The sequence below is a fragment of the Neofelis nebulosa genome, chromosome 4 (assembly GCF_028018385.1).
Source record: "Neofelis nebulosa isolate mNeoNeb1 chromosome 4, mNeoNeb1.pri, whole genome shotgun sequence".
NCBI classification, from domain to species: Eukaryota; Metazoa; Chordata; class Mammalia; order Carnivora; family Felidae; genus Neofelis; species Neofelis nebulosa.
Genome location: NC_080785.1, coordinates 63,803,188 through 63,828,139, shown reverse-complemented (window position 1 = coordinate 63,828,139; position 24,952 = coordinate 63,803,188). Strand labels below are relative to the sequence as shown.

The 24,952-nt window shown below is 35.9% G+C and overlaps 1 long non-coding RNA gene across 1 annotated transcript in view; it reads left to right on the top strand.

The window, feature by feature from the left end:
* Positions 1-20,081, top strand: part of LOC131509344 (uncharacterized) — a 76,556-nt gene extending 56,475 nt beyond the window's left edge. Inside the window, exons 3-5 of the long non-coding RNA XR_009260444.1 lie at positions 9,165-9,204; positions 12,689-12,742; positions 18,444-20,081. This is a non-coding gene — a long non-coding RNA (uncharacterized LOC131509344). The remainder of the gene's footprint in view (positions 1-9,164; positions 9,205-12,688; positions 12,743-18,443) is intronic.
* The last annotated feature ends 4,871 nt before the right edge of the window (positions 20,082-24,952 follow it).

The window sequence follows — 24,952 nt, the reverse complement described above, 5'->3', positions numbered from 1 at the left end:
GGGGAGGGAGACAGAGAGAGAATACCAAGCAGGCTTCGCACTGTCAGCATGGAGCCTGACAAAGGGCTTGAACCCATGAGACATAAGATAATGACATGAGTGGAAACCAATTGCTGGATGCTTAACTAAGAGAATCATCCAGGTGCTCCGTGATTGCCTTTTTTTGAGATCACCTGAGGTCTTTAATTCTCTCAATAGAACTCAATAGTCATACGATGACTTAAGGTGTACACACCATTGTATATTCTGTATCAAATTCATAATTGAAAAAAAAAAAGTTCTTAGGACAGGTTGCGGCTTGCTTATTTTGTCACGTTATAGAAAATCTAATGCCACAGAAGGACTTGGAGCACAGCAGCAATAGAAACCTCTACTTTCTAAGTCACTTCTTTGTTTTAATGCTTGGAAAAACTCATTTGGCTATTCCTATATTGAGCCCAGAATTCAGAAAGTTTTTTCTGCTCAAATGGCAATAAGAAACTTTATAGCAATCAAGGATAAAAGTGAAAAAAAAGTGACCTGCTTTGGAAAGGTATGTTTATTTAGTAGTTCTTGTTTTTCTTCCACGTTTATGATGCAGACTCTTAATTTTTTTTAATTTTATTTAATTATATTTTTATTTTAGAAAGAGAGAGAACATGAGTGGCAGAGAGGGGCAGAGGGAGGGAGGGAGAGAAAGAGAGAAAGAGAATCTTAAGCAGGCTCCATGCTCAGTATGGACACAACATGGGGCTCCATCCCATGACCCTGGGATCATGACCTGAGCCAAAATCAAGAGTTGGAGGTTCAACTGACTGAACCACCCAGTCACTTGTTAAATTTTTGAATATTTATTTATTTATTTATTTATTTATGCAGACTCTTAAATTCAAATCAAAGGAATTAAGCTTCCTTACATGAAGATTTAAAAAGGTCCAACTTTGTGCTCATAAAAAGGACAATGAATCTTTTTAAAGGAAATATATGTCTATCAAGTCAGTTTTAATATTTTTTCCTTTCTATTCAGAACAGCATCAATACTGGGGATTGAAGGTGCTAAATTTTCAGGAAAGAAGCTAATAACATTTGGATGATGCAAAATTAACTATTAAAAAAGCACATTATTATTATTATTTTTGAAAAGCATATTAAATGAGTTTTCATATATAGAAGGTAAAGGTGATCAGTACAAATCATCAATGTCCAGGCCATTTAAAATGACTTCAACAGATAATATTTGGTGAAACAATTCCACACAAATGACAATGTTTGAATACATCAAATATTTTACCCCCAGAGTCAATAGAATTCATTGAGTGTTATATAAATCATTCAAGTCCAATGTCTGCATGGGTTCCAAATGACAATCCAAGGAACACAAAGATACTGGACCAGAGGCAGCAATCCATCATGAATCAATTTAGCCTTCACTTGCCTAACATTCAGTCTTAAATAGATATTCTTCCATTCTCTCTGTTATTGACAGTGATTAACCCAAGAAGTTTTAGTCTAGTATTTCAATAAGCTTAGATAAACATATACATCTCTCTCTTCTCTCTCTCTCTCATCTATCTAATTATCTATGTTTTTTTTCTTTTTTTGTAGTTTTGTCATGAAGTTTCCATCCTGCTTTTATATCCATTGTAACCACTGAGAGTGATTTTGCTCTAATTTATTTCCCTCTGGCTGTCAGAGAGGCAGGGTGAGGTGGAACTGGTGATTATCCTTAAGATACTGGGGGATAACATGCAATTATGCCAGTTAGCATGGACTTCAGCCAGCTTGTGCCACTTTCTTTCAGTGGGGGTTTATTTTTAGGTAGTAAGCCTTTGCGCACAATGTTAACTTGTTCACTCGGGAGAAAAGAAATCAGAGAAGTCCTGGAGTGGAATTAAATTTGATGAATCAGCACCACTTATGAGAAGTAGTGAAGCAAAAAAACAAAAATAATTTAGCAAAATGGCTTTTGAAATGACTAAAATTAATTATAGCCTCTGGCCAAAGTTTCACCCTAAGCCAAGGCGCCTTACATCTCCCCTCCTTCATCCAAATCAGCTTGCCAAGCATTTACTCTTGAACACTCCATTCTACCCTACCCAACCTCCCCTAGTAATGCCCATGTCCCCTAGGTTGGCTGCCTGTTGTTCCTGGAGGGACCCTTCACTTCCCATACAGCACTCCCCGTGGTTCTATGACAGCTTAAGATTTATTTCAACTCTGCTCTAGGTGTTTGGTTTCCTGTTGTTCACATTCTGATCTTCTCTATCATGAACTGAATCTGGGAAGGCAAATTGGATCAGAAAATAGTGGAGATGGTGCCATAACAAGTCCTTAGAAGAATTACTTTAGGACGGGTAAGTTCTTGTCCTCCATGAAGCCGAACCCGTCTTTGCCAACGAATAAGGCTGGCTATACTTAGAATTAAGTAACACACTCTTGTTCAAAAATCCTTTCTGAGAAATCCAGTAAAGGCCTTTTTAACAAAATTGCTGTGAAACTTTTGCTTTCATACACATAAATTTTATAAGAAATTGAATTGTTTGTGTAAATATAATACCCATGCTGCTTCTGGTTGAGTATTTATGACAAATAATGACTGTGCTATCTATCCCTTATGTCCATGTTACTTCCTAATTCCAGGTGACTTTGCAGTAATAGAGTTTTCTTTGACAACACACCTACATTTTGTTATTATGTTGGTGATTAATGTCTCAAAGGATACAGTTTTGGAGGGCAGACCCGGACATTATCATTACTGATGTTGGCCCAAGACCTTTCAAAAGATAATGGTGTTTTGGGATGCATGCTGAGCAGTTAAAATATAGTCATCAAATTATAGAATTGGAAAGAAGCTGATAGATCTAGGTTCCTTATGTTCCACGTGAGAAAAATAAAGTTTAAGGCTTGACCAAGTAACAGAGCAAAGCAGGGATCAAAACCCAGGCCTCCTGGTTTGCAGCTCAAGCAGTGGTAGAGTTCTGGCTCTTCCGTGTTCATCCATAGACCCCCCAGTGCTAGCCATGCATTCACACTATATTTGAGAACCCTACTCCTTCCTTGGGGCCGGGGCCAAGGACAAGATGTGTGGTTATTGAGAGGTCTCTAAAAGTTCTATAACAAATGAGAGTTGTGATTTTTCCACAGGAAGATTTGGGGAATCTATGGTAGCTACACAGGAGAGTAGGATTGGTTAGTACAAAAGACTCTAGAATTCATAGTTTCCATTATATAGGATCAAAAAATACTGTTAAAGGAAAAACCTGGGACACAATAGATTTCCTGAGTCTTTTTTGTAGTTGTCGTGTGGTTTGTTCTGGTTTGTTTTAAGGCTAATTCTGGTCTCATCTACTATCTAGTACCTCTCTCAATAATTAACTTTCTGTCATAAGGTTGATTCTGGTCTCCTCACAAGTCTAGTATCTTTGTTAGAAATTTGGGATTACTCAGGCACCTGCATGAATCAGTCAATTAAATGTCTGACTTTTAATTTCAGCTCAGGTCATGATTTCAAGGTCCGTGGGACCGAGCCCTGCACTGGGCTCTGCGCTGACAGTATGGAGCCTGCTTGGGATTTTCTCTCTCCCCTTCTTTCTCTGCCTCTCCCCTGCTTGTGCTGTCTTTCTGTCTCTCTCTCAAAGTAAATAAATAAATAAATATTTACAAAAATTAAGTAAGCAAATTTAGTGTGTTATTAATTTGGGAAAGTATCATTTATTGGCCTCTAATAATTAAAAATGTATTTATGTATAATTACGTATGTACTATATCAATATAGGTTCATTCATTCATTGCAGATGAAGCTAAAGTCTATTGTTAACACATCCATATTCACTTCTCAGACATGGCAACTATTATCAGTTTGGTGAGGGTTCTTTCAGAATTTTTTGTATGCATATACAAATTCTTCTTTTAGAATTTACATTACAGCTTAGTGTACATTTTTTTTTTTTGCTGTTTCTTTTCCTTTTGTCCCCCAACCACATCTTAGATATTTCTCTATGTTAGTGATATAGGAGATACAGCATGGTTTATTTAACAATCCTCTACTTATGGACATTTAGGTGATTTCTGACTGTTTTTTGTTTGTTTGTTTGTTTTAAAATTGAAATATAATTGGCATAAAATATCCTAACAGTTTCAGGTGTATATCATAGTGATTTTATATTTTTAGACATAATGAAATGATTCCTCAGAAGTCTAGTTACCATCTGTTATCATATGAAGTTTTACAATATTATTGACTCTATTCCCTGTGACTTATTTATTTTATAACTGGAAGTTTGTACCTCTTAATCCCCTTCACCTATTTCACCTGTCCCCTCAACCTTTCCCCTCCTGCTCACCAACAATTTCTTGTATTTATGAGTCTGTTTCTATTTTTTTTTTTTTAGATTCCACATAGATAGTATTTGTCTTTCTCTGAGTTATTTCACCTAGCATAATACCTTCTAGGTTCATCCATGTTGTAGCAGATGGCTTCATTTTATGGCTGAGTAATATTCCATTGTGTGTGTGTGTGTGTGTGTGTGCATCACCGCTTCTTCATCCATTCATTTATCAATGGACACTTAGTTTACTATCGTATGTCAGCTATTGTAAATAATACAATATCAATGAGCTGACTGCTACTGTTTTCTTCTGGAAGTTTTATGGTTTCACATCTTACATTCAAGTCTTTATCCATATTAAATGTATTTCCATATATGGTGTAGGATAGTGGTCCAGTTTCATTGTTTTGCATGTGGCTGTCGTGTTTCCCTAACAGCATTTACTGAAGAGGCTTTTTCCCATTGTATGTTCTTGCATTCTTTACTGTAAATTAATTGACTGCATATGCATAGGTTTATTTCTGGGCTCTCTATTCTATTCTATTGATTTATGTGCCTTATGCTGTTTTGATTACTCTAGTTTTGCAGTATAGATTCTTTCTAATTCTTAGCAATTGTACACAGTGCTGTAGTTTACATCCCATATGGGCCTTTTTGTTCTTTTTTTTTATAATTGTATTTTTTAAATTTTAATTTCAGTTAACATAGAGCGTTATATTAGTTTCAGGTGTACAATATGGTGATTCAGCAGTTCTATGTGTTACTCAGTGCTCAACAAGATAAGCGTACTCTTAATGCCCTTCACCTATTTCCGGGCCTTTTTGTTCTTATGTGACTTTGTTGGTACGTGTACACGTACACATACAAAGAGTTGTTCATCATACAGTGAGCACAAGTTCTTATTTTAACAGACCCTGCAGATGCCCCTCCAGGTGGCTATGTTACAGAGAATGTATATGAGGGTGTTGGGTCCCCTTCACTGTTAGCTATTCTTAGTGTTTTAAAAATTTGTGAGTGGTGACAAATTTGTGTTGCTCTTGAGATTAAGCAAAATTTTTTGCTATCCCACTGTTGTCTATAGTATTTGCTAAACACTATAGTGTTTTTAATACGGTATGATATTCCTCTTTTCATTTTGTTGATTGTGTCCTTTGCAGTGCAGAAGCTTTTTATCTTGATGAAGTCCCAATAGTTCATTTTTGCTTTTAATTCCCTTGCCTTTGGAGATGTGTCGAGTAAGAAGTTGCTGCAGCTGAGGTCAGAGAGGTTTTTTCCTGCTTTCTCCTCTAGGGTTTTGATGGTTTCTTGTCTCCATTCAGGTCCTTCATCCACTTTGAGTTTATTTTTGTGAATGGTGTGAGAAAGTGGTCTAGTTTCATTCTTCTGCATGTTGCTGTTCAGTTCTCCCAGCACCCTTTGTTAAAGAGACGGTCTTTTTCCATTGCATATTCTTTCCTGCTTTGTCAAAGATTAGTTGGCCATACGTTTGTGGGTCCAATTCTAGAGTCCCTATTCTATTCTATCCCAAGGGATACAGGAGTGCTGATACATAGGGGCACTTGTACCCCAATGTTTATAGCAGCACTTTCAACAATAGCCAAATTATGGAAAGAGCCTAAATGTCCATCAACTAATGAATGAATAATGAAATTGTGGTTTATATACACAATGGCATACTACTTGGCAATGAGAAAGAATGAAATATGGCCATTTGTAGCAACATGGATGGAACTGGAGAGTATTATGCTAAGTGAAATAAGTCAAGCAGGGAAAGGCAGATCCCATATGTTTTCACTCATATGTGGATCCTGAGAAACTTAACAGAAGACCAGTGGGGAGGGGAAGGGGAAAAAAAAGTTACAGAGAGGGAAGGAGGCAAACCATAAGAGACTCTTAAATACCGAGAACAAACTGAGGGTTGATGGGGGGTGGGGGAGAGGGGAAAGTGGGTGATGGGCATTGAGGAGGGCACCTGTTGGGATGAGCACTGGGTGTTGTAGGGAAACCAATCTGACAATAAATTATATATATATATATATATATATATATATATATATATATATATAAAAGTATGTGTATATATATGTATGTGTATATATATATGTATATATGTATATATAAAAGTATATTTCTCTTTATTCCTGGTTTGCTAAGATATTTTCTTGTTTTGTATGAAGGGACATCGAAGTATATTGAATTCTTTTATTCTGCCCCAACTTCTATGATAAAAACAATTTATTCTCTAAATTTTAATGTAGATATTACAGTAACACATTTTCTCATACTAAATAAAACATTTTTTCTTTTTTTTTTTTTAGAATAGACTCTAAACAGTGATGATATAGCAATTTGTATGTTACTGTATTCAGTTTGCTAATATTTTATTCAGGATTTTTGAATCTGTTGTTCAAAACATTCTTCTCTTATGCAGTCCTTATGTGATTTTGGGTCCAGTGTAGGAAAGCCTCATAAATGAAGTTTTGGGTGACTTTTTCTGTTTTTCTATAATTTGGAAAATTGTATCAGGTAAGGATTAATTTTTCTCTTGTCAGTTTAATAAAACTAGTGACAATATCAGATTTTATTTTTGTTTATCCTTTCCACTGTTTTTCTTTTTAAGATTTAGTAACTATTTCAAAATTAAAAACTCTTATTTTTCAGTATTCTATTACTGATGTTTTATCAGACCAAATTTCCCCACTCTTAGTTTATTGCTTCTCTTTCTTTCATAGTATTGGCTTTCCCTGAATGATTGGAAATTCTTGGCTGGAGAGTTATCTTCTTCCTTGAGGTTTCCTATTGGACTATCTATTAGTTCTAACACTATTTTTGTAGAGCAGGTACAATGATCAAGTAGTGGTTGGGAGATTTAAAACCTTTAATACATGCATTTTAATTTTAATTTTTGCAATGCGGTGCATGATTCTGTTCACCTAGATTAAGTTAGGCAGGTGTGGCTTCATGTGTGGCTTTCCTGCTGTGACATAAAAACTAAATTTACAAAACAGGCCACCAGTGGTGGTGATGAGAGATGAGACAGGCCAAGAGGGATGGCAGTTTGTGAAGCTCCACAGATTAAGTTTTTCTTCTACTCTATCTATATCCTCAGGTTGATGTGGTTTATTGTGTAAGAGATTACCAAATGCCATTTAGAAGTAAGACTTTTGACTAAGGTGGATAATCAATCAGGGCAGGAAAAAATAAAAGTTAATGTAAAGAATGATAATAACAGGTATTGGTTAAATTTTGGGAAAATAGCCTCAGAAAGCGCTGTATGTAATTTGATATATTTTTGTGTGCAATTTGGTGATATGTATCAAATCGTTAAATCTGGGAATAAGCCAGGCAATCCTATATCTAAACGCTTATTTGAAGGAAATAATCAGAAAAATGCTCAAAGATGAATTCTGAAAATGTTTACCAAAGCATTATTAAGAATGGTTAATAAACTTAAAACAGCCTAAAAGACCAAAGATAGGGGATGATTAAATCAGAATATTAATAAGATTTTATCAAATAAAAACTCCAGTGGCTTATTTTGTTTTGTAAATGCATAATAAGATGTTCCACATTTGAAAGTTCATGATTCGAATTAGCATACTGAACACTCTGAGAAGTCCTGCAATTAAAACTTTTACAACTGTTTCCACTTTGTTTGATCCACATGACTCTCTTCTCCCTTCTTGTAATTTAGAACATCTTGGAACACTTTCAGAAAGTAGTTTGGAAAAAAGTGTTAAAAAGTTTGTGTTAGATCCATTTAATAAAACATTACTCACTAATAAAGAATTTAATGAGGCATGTTTACTGACTTAGAAAGTTTAAAAAATAAATAAATAAATAAGTTTTAGTAATATATATAACCATATTACTGACTGTATATATGTATGTATTGTATAGGATATATACATTACATATATGTTATATATCATATATAACATGTACTATGTATTAAGGAAAATTAAGCATATATAGAATGATACTATTATGTCAAATATCTCCGTCTAACAAGTTCATAGGAGCGTTCTGGAAGAATATACATTAAAAGGTTAATGTGGCAAAGAAATCATGAATAATTTTATTTTTATATTTCTTTTTTAAATTTCTTCAAAAAATTTCACACGAGGGATATATTATTTTGTGGCCAGAAGAAAACATTAAACATCCTATGGAAGTTTAGAGGTAATTTTCCTCAAGGGCTTAACATTTTATTGTAAGAGAGTTTAGAAAACATATTTGAATGATAATAGCATTACTAGAGTAGTAAGTACATGACATCTTTGAGTAGATATACAATGCAGTTAGGGTAGACTACCCTTATTTATATGTAAAATGTTGATTTTTAGAAATTCAAGTAAGTACTATAGTGATTTTTTTTTTTACTCCAAGTGTACTTGAATAATTAATTAATCTCCACATTCAGAATTAATGGTAAATAAAAACTTGCAGTATTCAATAATATATGTCAGTTTACTTTGGCTTTGGATAAAAAGAAAAAAAAATTCTTCAAGCTTAAGTAAGTTATATTATTCACTTATAACAATTAAAATGCCATCATTAGCATCACTCACTTCTTCACTAAGTTCACTACTCTGTGTGAACTTGGTTTTGTTCAAAGTGCACGGCCAATGGCTCCAACCACAGTAAAATGTTTTTCGGGCTCTTTCTCACAACTTTGTACTTTGATTTGATCCTTCTGTTCTTTGAGCCAAATCTTCTCTTTTCATATTCCTCAAAGTTTATCCCATATAGGAGTCCTTTGAAGTCAAAGGCAAACAAGATTTGGATAACCTTATTTTTCCACATCCGAGTTTTGTTTTTAAGACATGTTTTGTTTTGTTTTGTTTTTCTGTCCAGATGAGGTTTGCTAAGGACCAGATGTATTCTCAAGGCTCAGGTAGGTATGCACCCAACCAAACAGCCCCCGGTGGTTCCCAGTGATTTTCTGGAATGAAAGAATAGGAGAGATGGACATATATATGTTTATATGTTTCCTGTAAGGTCAACAGAAGAAAAGTCATAAATGTGTTTCCTGAAGAAAACCTAGAGGTCAAGATAAGGAAAGACCTCTTCCCAGAGCTACACATTCTTTCCTAAGATTTCTTATCCTGGTAAAATTGGTGGAATAAAAATTTTAGCAGGTGACCAGGTTTATTAAACTATTTTCCCATTGTTGATCATTTATCATTTTGTCTTTATTCTCAGGTGATTCCATTTCCATCTATAGAAAGTTAATAAATACCTATTAACAACTATTTTATTAGTTGTGCATTTGTGGGGCTTACTTATTAGTAACTGAGAAATCCTTAGTTTCAGTATGAGGAACTGTTTGAAATTAACATGCATTGCAAACGAAGATAAATTGGATATAACTAAGTGAATTGGAATCCTGCCCATTTTGTTCTCATAATTCTTTCTTACTGTACGTTCCCTTCTCTTCCCTCATTAGGATAAAAAATATTTTCTTTTGAATTTTTCATTCGTGTCACTGAAGAAATTTCCTAATGTCTGTGCCACTTGTTTTGCTCTCCAGAAATCTTTGGCCTATTTGGAGACTGTGTTTTGGAATTAATAATGACATTTGTTACCAGGTTTTTAAAATGGTGCTGCAGATGGCTGGAGTGGGCAAACATGTAACCACAAAACACACAAGATTTCCACAAATTGCATTAAAAACAGCCAAGGTGTTTTTCCAATCCCCAAACAATTGTTAATTGCTTTTCCCACCTTAGTAGAGTGTAGAATGAAAATTTTTATGTAAAACATTCAAAACTTGATATTTAAAATGATTTTTAAAAATTTTTCCAATTTAGGAGATTTTCTATGTGACAAATAGTAATATTCTGGTAACTTGTAAGTTTTCCTTTTGAGTAAGTTTAGACCATTTGTGATAGTTACATCATTACTATATGATTGCACACATAGCCTGTATCCATGCACAAAAGTCAAAAGCTTCTACCTGAGAAAGTTCTCAATTGATGCATTGATTTCATCATATTCATTACTTATTTCTTTTTATTTTTGTCCAAATTGAGATAATTCTACCTTTTGGAGAAGACTTAAAAATTAATGCAAATTATAAGAATTTTGCAAAGATGCACAGGAAACTGTAAACAGTGCTTACCTCTGTGGGATAAAACTGCAGGGTTGTTTTGGGTAAAAGGGACTTTTTTTTTTTTTTTGGCTTTTTACCCTCTGAACAGTTTGAGATTTTTACTATGAGGATTTTACTATTATAATGAAATAAATTAAAAAGTTATCCTGGTGTACTATTGAATTATTTCAGAGAAGAGAAAACATAGTACGTGCTAACCCTTTATCGGACTTCAAGAAACCAAGCATAATTATATTTTAATTTAAGTAGTTGCCATTTGAGGCAGGTTTGTGGAAATCTACTTGTAAATAGGGGAAAGTTCTTTCATGAAGACATATGTGGATTTCATATCAAAGGACTTCTCTCCCATTCCATTTCCACACAGTACCAGAAATGAAATTTGTAGAGGCTGTGTCATATAGAGCCTACACCTCAGTCAATATAAGTGATATTATTGCTTAATATTTATAACTTTTCTGGTATCCTGCTGTAGGGGAGAAAAAATAATTCCCCCCACCCCCCACCTTTCTGAGTTCTTAGCTGAGGTCCCTATGGTAAAAGCCAGACCAACAAGGGAAAAATAAATTTATTAACACATACAAGTCACATATACATGAGAGATGCCCAGGAAAAAGTGAGTAACTCATGGGATTCAGGCTTAAATACTATCTTAGTAAGGAAATGGGAGGAGTATAGGCCTTTTAAGGGAGAATAAATGATTTTTGGAAAGATGAATGTGCCCTCAGTAAAATACACGGGGGATATGAGAGTTTGTGAAAGTTTTCTGGGTGTCGAATGGACTTCCAGGCTTCTCTCTTGTGGTAAGAGTCAATTCTTTCTGTTTGATGAAATTTCTGGGTAGATTTGGGGACCACTGAGTACCTTTTGAGAATGTGTCTTTAGACAGATAAATGGAGTTCAGAGAAAGCCTCTCCTGCCTTTGCTGTTTTTCAAGTGCCTACAGCTCAAAATAATCAATATGGCAAAGTGGCATCTTTCGGGGTGGTACATTGAGCTGCCTTTCGCTGCCCCAGAGAATAATCGTGACTACTTCACAATTACATAATTTAATATCCTTTACTAGAGGCTACCTTCAAACATCAACAAAATGTTGAAGAGAGCTAACTGTGGCTCTCTAGTAAACAAAACCTTATATCCTAAGGATTTTTTTACCCTTATACCTAATGTTAGTTTTCTCCCAGATCCAGAGATCCAATTTTAACCAAAATATAACTTATGGAATATTTTTAGTGCTATTTGAAAGAGTTTGTAAGTGTCTTTAGATTAATTGATGTAATAAATATAAGAAGTAATAGATGCCAAAAAATTTTTTTTAAATAAACCTAGTTAAAAATCCTTCTAATAGGAAAGGGCTAATTCCAAAAGAATTTGCTATTGAATTGGATTTCTTAAAATACACATAAATTTTTAATTACCATTACAGAAGGATTCTGTATCCAGTCTCCAAATTTAGAAAGCCATCGGTGTTGGATCTAAGTTCACATTTATTAATAAAAGCTTCTGAGCAGAAGATGGATAGCTTTAACGGAGGGCACTCTCACTACACAGTCAGTGCAGTTACTGGGTAGACTTCAGGACCCAAAGAATCATCTGCAGATGTCATATTAGTGTTTAGTCATCATCAAAGCCTGCATCACTGTATCACATGACTATACCAGTAGTGCAGTGTGTTCTCCATTGAACTTTTTTTGTTTTTTGTTTTTTTTTCAGCTACATTTATGGTGAAGGAGAGTACTATGTCTTTGAGTTTGTCTTTCAGATATTGTTACGGTATTAAATGCAATGGCACCTCATTTCATGACACCATGCAATCTGTTAAAAAACCTTAAAGAAAATGAGCATCTCTCAATCAAGGGATATAACCAATTCTATGAAAGTTTTATATTATGCTTTTTAAAAAACTGATGTTACATTTCAAATGTCTTTCAATTACTTCCTTAATTGTCTCTTTTCTCACTTGGAAAGTACATGAGAAATAGGTCACATTTTTAGATATGGAAGGAATGCAAAGCCTATATTTCACATTAGAATGAAAGTGCTAAAAATTGTCTACACTTATTTTGGTGATGATATTAAAAATATAGTTATTCGTATGCATGATCATTATCTGTTCTCACACGGGCTTTGTATCTGAATGATTTCCAAAAATACTAGGGGCACAGCATAAATGAAGTTATGAGTTATCTAATTAATGAAGGCAAAAACCTTGTAGTCATTGAATTAATATAGGCCTTGAATTAATATAAATGAAATTTCTCCATTACAGGTGAAGTTTAACCAGCACATCTGAACTTACTCACTTTTCTGCCTGTTTCTTAAGGTAGGTATTTTCTTGAACTTGCTGTGTCTCCTTCCAGATCATTTTATTCTCTAGTCAGAGCTGTTATTTGGTCCCAAATTCCTTAGAAGAGGTTAGTTTGTAATAATTTTTTACTAAGGTTGTCACCTGTATCTGGATTTTACCTGGAAATTATTTTCTCTGAAACAAATAAAATCTTTTTTCAGGATGCTGGGCCTTTGCCATTAAAAAATATGTTCTTCAGAAGAAATAGAAGCTTGAAAGTTATAATTGCAATAATTTCCTTCTTCCTTAAACAAAACCAAAAGAATAATTACTTGCTGAATTATAGACTCAGTTTCTAGTGTAAGACTTACATAAATCTTTTTTTAAAAATAGATTTTATCTTCTCTTTTGACAAAAGATAATACATAGATTCTTTTTCTCACTATTATTTTCTTATGTAATATTCAGTAATTATAATTTTCATAAGGTAATTCAGGAAAGAGGTTTCAAGATCATAGTTTTTCCAAGCACACACACACACACACACACACACCCCTCTGATACCCAATAAAAAATGGCTAGGGAAAAATGATTTAAACCCTTTTGTTACAAACAAACTATTTGTGAACAATTCCCCACCAAAAACATTCCTCTCATTCTGTATCTTCTCTTTACCAGTATCCATATTTTTCATATTTCCCAGAAAAAGATTTCACTAGGTATCATCAATATGGTCAAGATACTAAAGAGAGATATGAAAGGGAGAAGCCAAATATCCAAATACAGTATTTTGGAAAGCAGAATACAAACAAACATTTTTTAAAGAATATATATATATTCTTTATATATATAATTCTTTATATATATAATATATATATAATATATATATATTATATATATATTATATATATATATAATATATATATACAGGCATATTTAAAAGGTATTGCTTTGCATGTAAATACTAATAAAATATGGCCTACCCCATAGAAAAGATGTTTTGACCCAGTAGTACATAGTCAGAATGGTGGCCAGTCGGATCATGTGCATAACCACCAAGGATAATCAACTCTGGTTGTTTAGCTCTAATGATAATATCTCGTCTTTAAGAAGTGCTTTTACAATTTACATAGTTAAATCTCTTATAGCATAATAAAATAGTTTTAGTCTCATTTTTGCAAATGAGAAAACAGAGACCTGGGAGATTAAATGTGTTCTTTGGTGTCACTCACCAAGCAAATGGCAGGGCCACACCCGAACTCGAAGCTTGTCTTAAATCTAAAATGTTTGCTTTTTCTTCTATCCATGCTGTCTCAATCTTGCAATAAAAAGTGCAAAGTCCCTATTAATGATGTGGCAGGTAGATTATTGGCAAGGTCTCTGATTCCTGGGATGTGTATTTTGAGCCCTGTTACCTTTCTCTTCGCAGCCATGGTTAGTTACTGATTCGTTTTATCTGATCTTGCACTGCCCCGTCTGTAGCAGCAGGGAACTTAGTCCTGGCTTTACTTCCTGAGTGGAAGGTGGGACATGAGGTCCAGGTGTCAGTTCCTGGACTTATATGGAAGGGAAAGAAAATGATTAATGTGATTAGGGCTTTTCAAATCTGTACTGTATGGACTGTAGTGACTCAGAATTCTCACCTAGTCCCAACCCTTTTTTTATGGTTTAGGAGAATTCCACCACTCTTGCTTTTTATTATTACCTAAGAAAGAATAGAACTTGTTCTAGGAGTGGAAGGCTGAGGGTTGAAAGATGGAGATCCTTTAGATCAGAGGCAATGTAGTGTTAGGAGCTGATTCTGGAGTCTGGTTCTACTTCTGGCTCTGCTGCTTTCTAATCCTGTGACCTCGATGTTACCTAATGTCTCAGTTTCTCCATCCGTAAGATGGAGATAATAATCATAATCAAAATCTCATAAGGCCGTCATCAAGAATAGATGCGCAGCATCTATGAAGTGCATATAAGGGTACTTGACACATAAGCGCTACATAAATATCGGGTATCATTTGGCATTGAAGAGCTTTTTGTGCAATTAAAAAAAAAAGTGGCACAGCATATCTTTATGATGCCTGAAGATAATGTTCAAAAGTATAGTGAGAGCACCTTTATGTTAAATGTAGCTAGATAATTTCTGGAACAGGATAATCAGGTGTAAATCAGAACCAAGTACCTGTACCCAATCAGTGAATATACATAATGGATGTCATTTTGCAGTGGCTGAAATGGTGCAAAGGAAGTGTTCGGTTAATGATTTATAAGTAGTTCATTAAGAATAAACCTCTCTACTTCAATAAATTTCTCAATCAGTAAGTATGTGTTGGTTTATGACTTTCAAAAGATTGTTAATTTATCGTGCTAAACTCACATGGCAGAGAAATAGAACAGAGGAACTATCTTTGGCGATCGGCAGAGAAATCCAATAGAGAAACTATCTTTGGTGAACTACAGACTCATGACAGTCTAAATGAAGGTGTGGTGTTGTAAAAACTTACATTTTTTTAAAGCTCTATATCTTTCTGTTGGCTCGCTCATCCGAGAACCACGTGAGAGGCAGCACGCTGTGGTCACCATGCTGCAGGGAAAGGACATGGGTTGGCTTCTGCCCTGTCTGAGTTTGAATTCAGCTCTGCCACATGCAAGATGTGTCAGTTTAGACATTCAAACTTCCCCATTCTCAGTTTCCTTATCTGCAGAAGAAGCAGGAGATAATAATACCTACTCCATAGGATTACTTTACTAATTGAATAATCTATGTGAAGCACCTAGATCTGTGGACCGTATAGGTTAGCTCTTTGAAATGAATTGCTTAATGATCCTGTGAATGTGATTTCTGCGCTATTCCCAAGAGAGACACCTGGGGATCATCTTTGATTTATTTTTCACTCTTAAATCACCCCTACCCTACATTCATTTGTTTTGCTAGGGTCTTGTTAGTGATATCTCTCTAATCTATGTTATAACAAGTCTGTCATTTCTTATTTTTTGAAGTTTATCTATTTTGAGAGAGAGAAAGAGAGAGAGAGAGAGAGAGAGAGAGAGAGAGAGAGAGAGACAGAGAGCATGCATGTGTGGAGGAGGGGTAGAGGGAGAGGGAGAGAGAGAACCCCAAGCAAGCTTTATGTTCAGCACAGGGATTGACACAGGGTCCTTCTAATGACGGTGAGATCATGACCTCAGCCAGAATCAAGTGTCAGATGCTCAACTGACTGAGCCACCCAGGCTCCCCAAGCCTGTCATTTCTGTTCCAATTATATCTTGATGGGGTTTTTCAATAATCTCTTACTTGATCTCCCTTCTAACAAATGTATGTTGTAAGTATTTTAACTCACTATGGGGACAAGGTTTGTGTTTACTTTTTTTTTTTTTATGTTTGTAATCTTAATGCCATCCTAGTGCCTAATACATAGTAGGTACCGAATGCACACACACACACACACACACACACACACACACACACACTTTTTGAAAAATTAACAAAAGAATGAAATTCATATCACTGAAATTACTCTCCACTCTATAAAACTGATCACATTATTTCTGGTTGTAACCTTTCGGTGGTTTCCCATTTGTATTAGTTGAGGTTCCCTAGAGAAATAGTGACACATAAAATTCAGTATCAAATCATTGCTCAGAGGATAATATCAAACCCCTGGCAGGGAATCTATGGCCTTCCATGATTTGGTCTCCAACTCTTCAAACTCATCGCCTGCCATTCTGAATCACTCAGAGTGCCAATCATGAGCCATACATCCTAATCCTCCGAGCCAGGACACCTCATGTTTCCTCCACACCAAAAGTCCCCGTGCCATATATCTTTACTTTCTAAAACTCATTTTTAACATTTCCCTCTTTTCTGAAGGCTTTCACGATGGTTTTCATTCTGCTGTCTGTTGGAAGATTATGGCTTCTATGAGTTTGTGCGTCTACTGTTCACATGCCTACTCCTGATATGGAACTCAGCACCATGGTAGTACTTGCTGTGTGGTTTCTTCTAGACTTCTCTGAGAGAAAGACTGCATTTTAGTCATATTTTTATTTACATCTCTAGGAGACAAGTTCTTTTATTTATTTATTTTTTTGGAAGACATGTTCTTAAAAAGTGCTTGGTTCATACTGTTGAATGTATTCATGGCAAAATGAATTAGTGAGTTGATAATTTTTTAAAATGACACAGAAAATCTTTATTTTAATTTTTATGCTTTTTGGATTTTTTTTCTCTTTATAGAACCCAGAACACAATTTGAGTTGCAGCTATTATAAGGAACCATACATTCCAAACTTCATGGAGTTTGAAAATATCAGCAATAGAGTCTGTCCTTTAAGTATTCAGAGACTTCTATCACATGACAATGTCACCTCTGAGGATAAACCTACTGGTATAGACTGGTTCATTAAAGAGAATAAAACTTCACAGGAGTGAGGAGAGCCTTAGGAAAATGATAGGGGAGACTTATTATCATGAATAATGAGAAAATTGCCATTCTCACAAGTTTTCTTGGTCCATGTGCTAGCAGCTTGATTTTTAAAACTTTCCATATACACATAAATGAAAACATTAAGTTATGAAAGAACTACAGTCTCAAATACCCTTGTTAAATGATAAATAACCTATGTAGAGCAGGCAAGCACAAGAGAAAATTTCCAAGTCTAGCAATATGGAAGTTATACAAATATGCCGTTGAGCATTTATATACCAAAATATATGTATGGGGAATTGAAGCCATCAAGCCAAACATATTTAAAACAAACCCAGGACATTGAATAAATTGGTTAATCATTTCATGCTTTATTCTTATCATTTCTGTGCTTTATCAATTCTTATATTTTTGTACTTTAGCTAATGTATAATTGGTGCTGGCTTTCTATTTTCTCCAAAAATTGTGCGAGTATAAAAATAATGTTTAAAGTCCCATTCCACTTTAGAGATTAAAAACTTATGTGAGTTGTCCAGAGTTAAGTCTTAGGTGAATGTTGGAAATATTTCTGTGAAGATTCCCTACATTCCGGGTACCATACAGTAGGCTGAAAAGGCATGATAACAAATAAGGTTTTTTGGCCACTGCAAGTATGAGCTTGAGTTATGTTGTGCGCTTCTGAGACACAAGTTCAGACATTTCTTAGATATTCACACTGCATGTGGGCTGATGTTAAAAGGAAGAGATGACCCTTATTTCTCTTGCCAAGGGTAAGCTTCATGAGGTATAAGGGAATTAAAGAGGATTTTCCTCTCTTCAAGTATCAACTCCTTCTAAAGGAGTATCTTCTCAGGTCATGTAGTTTCCTAGATGGTGCTTTGTTACTCTGAAAGCTTCTCATTCCTCATACTTTGGGGGGCAGCACTGACATGAGAGGGGCAGCATGTGTGTTCATTAATACGGGACTTGGAGTAAGATGACCACGTTCAAAATTCAGGGCAAGTTATCTCACCTTTAAGTTTTCATTTCATCACCTTGATTTAATATCCAATATTACCAGTCTCATTGCATTGTTGTGAACTTTAATGAAATTTCTATGTAAGCTGGCACTGAGTAAGTAGACAACAAGCATTGTTTTTAATAGTTATGATTAATTTATTCCCTGTTTGGTTTTCTATTCTTTTATTTCTGTTAACAAGCACTTTGGGGGAAAAGTTAGAGCCTATTTTTTTTTTTTTTTAATTTTGGTGATTTGGGCAGTTTTTTTTGAAACTGTTTATTTTCTGTCAACCTCATTTCTATTTTGTTTGCCTTTGTAGAAGAGCAGCTTAAGATCATCCAGTGGTTGTTCCTGCCCATTCAGTGGCCGGGCAGAGGGAGCTGCACGCCAATCTTCAATGGTAGGCTGAGCGCTCCAGTCTTCAGTAGGGAGCTGCTGAGTAGGCACAGAGGGTACCTGCATGCCTTCAGACCGGTCCTCGACTTCAGGTCAAGTCCGGTGAACTCAGGAGCTGAAGTCGTCCCTTTACCTGAAATCCCTCCTTGGTCCCAACTTTTTCAGCAGCAGCCTGCTCTTCCTTTTCAATGTATTCAGGATCTCTGTAGAAGTAGAGATCAGGCACGCGCAGGCATGGTGACCTGCACGGGCATAACTTCCCGGGCCAGCATCCACCACAACAGACCCACCACGTGAGCTCCACCGTTGTTGCAAGGGGTGACAGTGTCCACATAGTGCAGAGGAGAGTGTGTATTACACTGAGCGATGGTGGGCAGGTTAACATAAGACACCTCTATGAGAGGCTGGTGGTCAACCCTGGGAGCAGTAACCACCAGAAGTCTCGGCTCCACGAAGGTGCCCGGATGTGGTTAGGGAAAGTTCCAGGAGTGAAGCAGCCAGCAATAGAAGTGGCTCCACGAGCAGCAGCAAACTTCAGCACTGCTCGCTCGCTGGATGATATGACACTGACATCAGCCGGATTTTCAATGGCAATGGTGGCTCTAGCTACCAGCACAAGCTTCTCCCAAGTTCTCTTCAGTGTTATGTAGATACCATCACTTTTTCTTTTGTAGACGTACTGTTCCATTTGAAAGTTGAGGTTGGTGCCACCCAGGTGGGTTCCTCTGCGAAGAATTTGAGGACATCTTCCTCTTTCATTTGCAGGCCATCAGGGGCTCCCAACATCGTGAAAGTTTCTCTCTGAGTTAGGACGGGAATGCAAAACGCCCTATGGACCCCTCCCTGGGCAGCGCATAAAGCGATTTCAGCAGTTTGATGAGCTATGACTTTCATTCCAAAGGTAAAAATCCAGACAAAGTTTGTTGTATGTATCACTTACTTTTAGTTTATTTGTATAATGCCACTTGCCCGTCCCCCTCCTCTCTTGTCTCCTGCCAACGGCGCGGCATTTGCATGTTTGGCTAGGAGAGATACAAAGGGAGAAGCCGGGAGTGATTCTTTGCAGGATTTCTCTCCTAATCCCCAAAGTCTATCTTTTCTATCAGTTCTGCTTTGCTCCAGGTTCACGTATATACAGGAAATTGATGACAAGGCAGTGCTATCCCACGCCGTGCTTCAGAGTAGTGTGTTTATCAGCAGACAGTCTGGCAGCCGGAGCTGGGGAAGCACATACTAGCTCTGCATGGCAGCAAACAGCCTCTGACTTGGGCAGTGGCATCCAGGAGCCGTCCCCCTGGGGCAGTGGCATCCAGGCATTCTACGAGGTGCTCAGGATGCCAGCATGAAGTCCAAATGTACTGCTTCTCCTCTTTTTTGCTCCCCGTGGAAGTTACATATCTCATAGCCTTTGTTCTGGTCCTGATACCACTTTTACCAGTCATTCTATTTCATTGTGTTCTCCTTCCAGAAAGGGAGCCAGTCAATTAATGAATCCTTTGATTATCCTAAATAACTTACCAATCTATATAATTCAAATAAACTGGATTTGTGAAAGGATAAAGCCAAGAGAATTATTCAGAATTATTTGTTTTCCAAAGTATACAACATGGAATACTTTGATTTTTTTTTTAGATGTTCTGAGGTATTAAAATATAATGCTGAGTTAGGGCAACATTACACGCAGAAATGATGATAAATTAATTTATAAAAACACTTGAAATGATCTAGATAAGGACGGCTGATCTTAAGTTCAGAGATAAGTTTATAAGGGCAATAAAAAATGGAAGTCCTGGGGCGCCTGGGTGGCTCAGTCGGTTGGGCGTCCGACTTCGGCTCAGGTCACGATCTCACGGTATGTGAGTTCGAGCCCCGCGTCGGGCTCTGTGCTGACCGCTCAGAGCCTGGAGCCTGTTTCAGATTCTGTGTCTCCCTCTCTCTCTGACCCTCCCCCGTTCATGCTCTGTCTCTCTCTGTCTCAAAAATAAATAAACGTTTAAAAAAAAAATGGAAGTCCTATTAGAATATTAGCCAACAGTCAAATGTTTGCTTCTCTGTCCATATTCATATATGAACTGGTGATATGAGGTTGATGGCATCTGTTGGATTGAGGAACCTCAGAAATCTTTACGATGGGACACACAATCATATTATAATATATAAATGTATCAAATCAACATGTTGGATACCTGAAATTTTACACAGTTACATGTCTAATATATTTCAATATAAAAAAAAGATCAGACACATAAATGTTATTTGTTAACTGAGGTAAGATGGATTTTATTTCTGGTAATTAAGGCTTATAGATATATTTATTTATATACATATGTTTAATTTAGTAGTAATAAGGGGGTAAAGTATTCTTTGAATTTTCAGATATTTATTTACTTATCTTTCAACTTACAGATTACCTAAATTCTAACTTGTTCTCTGAGCTTTCATTGTGGCCAATTTGACTACTTCAGTCAGCACTTAGAAAGAAATTCCACTGAATTAAAACTGAGGAACAAAAGTAGACAGTGATATTTTTTTCCTGTTTGCTCCACTCTTTACCTTCTTTTGGAAAATGAAAAGCACATTCTGTGTATTTGTGTATTAATTTGTTCCTCCTGTAATCCATTCCCATGTGATTCTGCATGGAGTTTCCTTCTCAGCACCTTCCCGCTATGCCACAGGAGGGGGCATACAACCAAACAAAATAATCAAAGGCCTTCTTGTGAACTTTTTAGGCTACAGTTATAGGAAAAGATTCCTTTAATCTTGGGTTGTGAACTTAAGAGAGGAGACAGAGCCTGGACTCTGTTGGGGGCAATGAGTCTAGCTTTTATCCTTGCAAATATTTACATGGTGATTCGTATGTGAGCCATTTTTCTAAACACTGTGCATATTTCCAATATATACAATATGAACTCAAAATGAATTAAATGTAAATTTAATTTATAAAACTTCTAAGTAAAACCGTCTATAAAAAACCTTGTGAGGGGCACCTGGGTGGTTCAGTTGGTTAAGCGTCCGACTTTGGCTCAGTTCATGATCTCGCGGTCTGTGGGTTCGAGCCCTGCGTTGGGCTCTGTGCTGACAGCTCAGAGCCTGGAGCCTGTTTCAGATTCTATGTCTCCCTCTTCCTCTGACCCTCCCCTGTTCATGCTTTCTCTCTCTCTGTGTCAAAAATAAATAAATGTTAAAAAACAAAACAAACAAACAAAAAACCTTGTGAATTTCAGTTAGGCAACGATATCTCAGATACATTGCCCAAAATACTATCTCTCTATCTATCTATCATCTATTTATCTATCTTATCTATCTATCTAAACTAACAAATTGGATTGTCAAAATTAAAAATTTCTGCTGTAAGTATTCTAAATAAATAAAGATACTTAAGAAATTGAAAATTAAAGCCATAAGAATTGGCTGATAAGATGCTTGTATACAAATAACATCTAAACAACTATTAACTCATAAAAAAATAATAACAAAAGAGTTTTTTTAATGGTAATAGATTAGCACAAACACTTCACCAAAGAAGACATATAGATGGCAGAGCAGCATGTGAAAAGATGCCCAACATCCTTATTCATCTGATAAACCACATGAATATATCTCTATATATTTACTAGAATTTTTTTTAAATAAAGTAACAACTCCAGGTAGTGGCAAGGATGCAGAATAACTGAAATTTTCATATATTAATGAAATAATCTCTAAATGACGCAGCTAGTTTGGAGAACCATTTGGCAATTTCTCTTAAAAGAAAATATTTACTTACCTTCTGACCCAGCAATCCAACTTGGCATTACTCGTAGGAAAACCTGTGTCTACACAAAAGCCAGTAAGCACATGTGCATAATAGCTTTATTTGGAATTACTAGGACTGGAAAAAAATCCAATGTCCTTCCAGTGATAAAGACATAAGTAAAATGAGGTACACCCATAAAATGGAATATTGCTCAGCGATAAAGAGAGTGAAGAACTGATTCATGCAAAAAGATAGATAAACCAAAATGCATTATATTATGTGGAAGAAGTCATATTCAAAGTCTACATACTGTTGGATTCTATTTATATGACATTCTTGGAGTAGCCATCATATTGGAACAGGAAGAGAAGTGTGGAGTGGGGATTGATTGACATTAAAGGGAAAGCGGTTACTTTGGGGAAGAGGTGACAGAACTGTTCTGTTTTGATTGTGGTGGTGAGTTTATGAAGGTGGACTTTTGTCAGTGTTCACAGAACTGAATACTTAAAGGGTAAATTGTACTGTATATAAATTACATGTTAAATTCTAAACTAAAGAAAAAAGAAGAGGACATTGGCCTCACTTAGGATTCATATCCATACAATAAAATCTCTTGCGGTCATGTGCCTTGGCCTTGCAAGGCATGGCAGGGAGGTGTGGCTTTTTGGAGGTGCTGTTCTTTTTGTTGGAGACAGTGTTGTGAGAGAGGGAATCACTTTGTACTTATATGTCACTATATACTAATTGTTTATTTACTTTTGTATATGCATGTTACAATTGACATTAGAAGTGTATAAAAGAAAACATCTGAAAAGCTTCCAAACCTGGAAGCAATCAAAATTGTCTCAAACTATGAAACATATACCCCAAACCTAGTGAAATATCGATGAAATCAAGGGAAGAGTGCAAGAGAAAACACATATGTCTATAGATTTTGAGTGGCACAGAGTATTCTGTAAAAACAATAGCAAGTGATAGAAACTTGTTGTTTCTCACCTGAAAATACAGAATTGAGAGATGAATTCCAAATGACTTCACAAAATGACCGAAGGATATGTGTTTGTCACTAAGGTTCATTGGGTCCCCATCCCATCTGCTGCAGAAAGTTTCTAGAGTCACAAATAAGGCTGGAAGAAGCATACTTATTAGAAAATCCAGCCCTACCTCGCTTCTCTTCGGATTCTTGTGGAGTCTGGGTGGGGTATATACATGTGTTTAGGTTTGTGTATGGTTACAGATGGAGGCCCTGCCATTAGTTTCTGTCACCTGCAACCAAGAGAATCCTGATTGATACAAAGACTACTTTCATTGACTTTTTTGCCAAGGCATTTTCTTCACTCTCTAAGTCCTTACTCTCCTTTAGGGCTTGTGATTTTCCAAATAAAAAGCAAAAATGTTCTGCATATTTTTGGTTTATCTTCCCATCATATTCCTTTCATAAGGAATTTTCTGTGCACACAATTGAAGGAAAAAAATGAGGAAGATACAGGATGAGGAAACCGAAGGTTAATATCTCAAAATATCATAAACTCATAATTATAAGAAGTTAAAGTGACTACAAACAAACCTAAAAGTAAGTATGCAAAACATGGATGGCAAAACTGTAATGTATGAATAACAGCTGAAGTTAATGCGAAATTATGCTTTTTCTTGGGGTGGCTGGTGGCTCAGTAGGTTAAGTGTTCAACTTTAGCTCAGGTCATGATCTCAGAGTTAGTGATTTTGAGCTCCGTGTCAGGCTGTGCTGACCGCTCAGAGCCTGGAACCTCCTTCGGATTCTGTGTCTCCCTCACTCTCTGTCCTGCCCCCACTTGTGCTCTGTCTGTCTGTCTCTCTCTCTCCCTCAAAAATAAATAAACAGGGGCGCCTGGGTGGCTCAGTCGGTTAAGCGGCCGACTTCGGCTCAGGTCATGATCTCGCGGTCCGTGAGTTCAAGCCCCGCGTGGGGCTCTGTGCTGACGGCTCAGAGCCTGGAGCCTGTTTCAGATTCTGCGTCTCCCTCTCTCTGACCCTCCCCCGTTCATGCTGTGTCTCTCTCTGTCTCAAAAATAAATAAACGTTAAAAAAAAATTAAAAAAAAAATAAACATTTAAACAAAACCTAAAGTATGCTTTATCTTAAATATGAAGACATTAAGGAAAGGGCAATCCTCCTAAATTAATCTATAATTTTCTTTGTTCTTGGGCGCGGAGGAGAACTTGATGAGATGCTACTAGATTCACCTAAAAGATTAACTGTCTAGGAAAAAAAAAAAGTAAAGTTTCACTATCCCATTGGCTTTTAAAATCCTTACAATCACTGTTATAAAGCAGTGGAAATACAGCTGAATACATATGGGGATTTAGTAACTGATAAAAGTGACATTTTAAATAATTATGAGAAATTATCTTATAAATTATATTTGAAAACTGGCAGGTGATGTAGGGAAAATGATGCTGGATTTCTAATATTTACTTATGTAAGACTTTAAACTTCTAACTTTTAAATGTACAAATTTGAAACCATAAAAATACCAAAGAGAAAAATTATAGAAAATTATTAGGAGAGAATGTTTCCAAGTAAAAAACAACAAAAAACTACAGCTTTATAAGGAAACTTTGTTTTGACTGCATACAATTTAGTAATGTTTAAAGAATAGTGAGTATTATAAACCACATAACAGAGAAAAAAAAGAAATAAATACTTATCAATGTCAA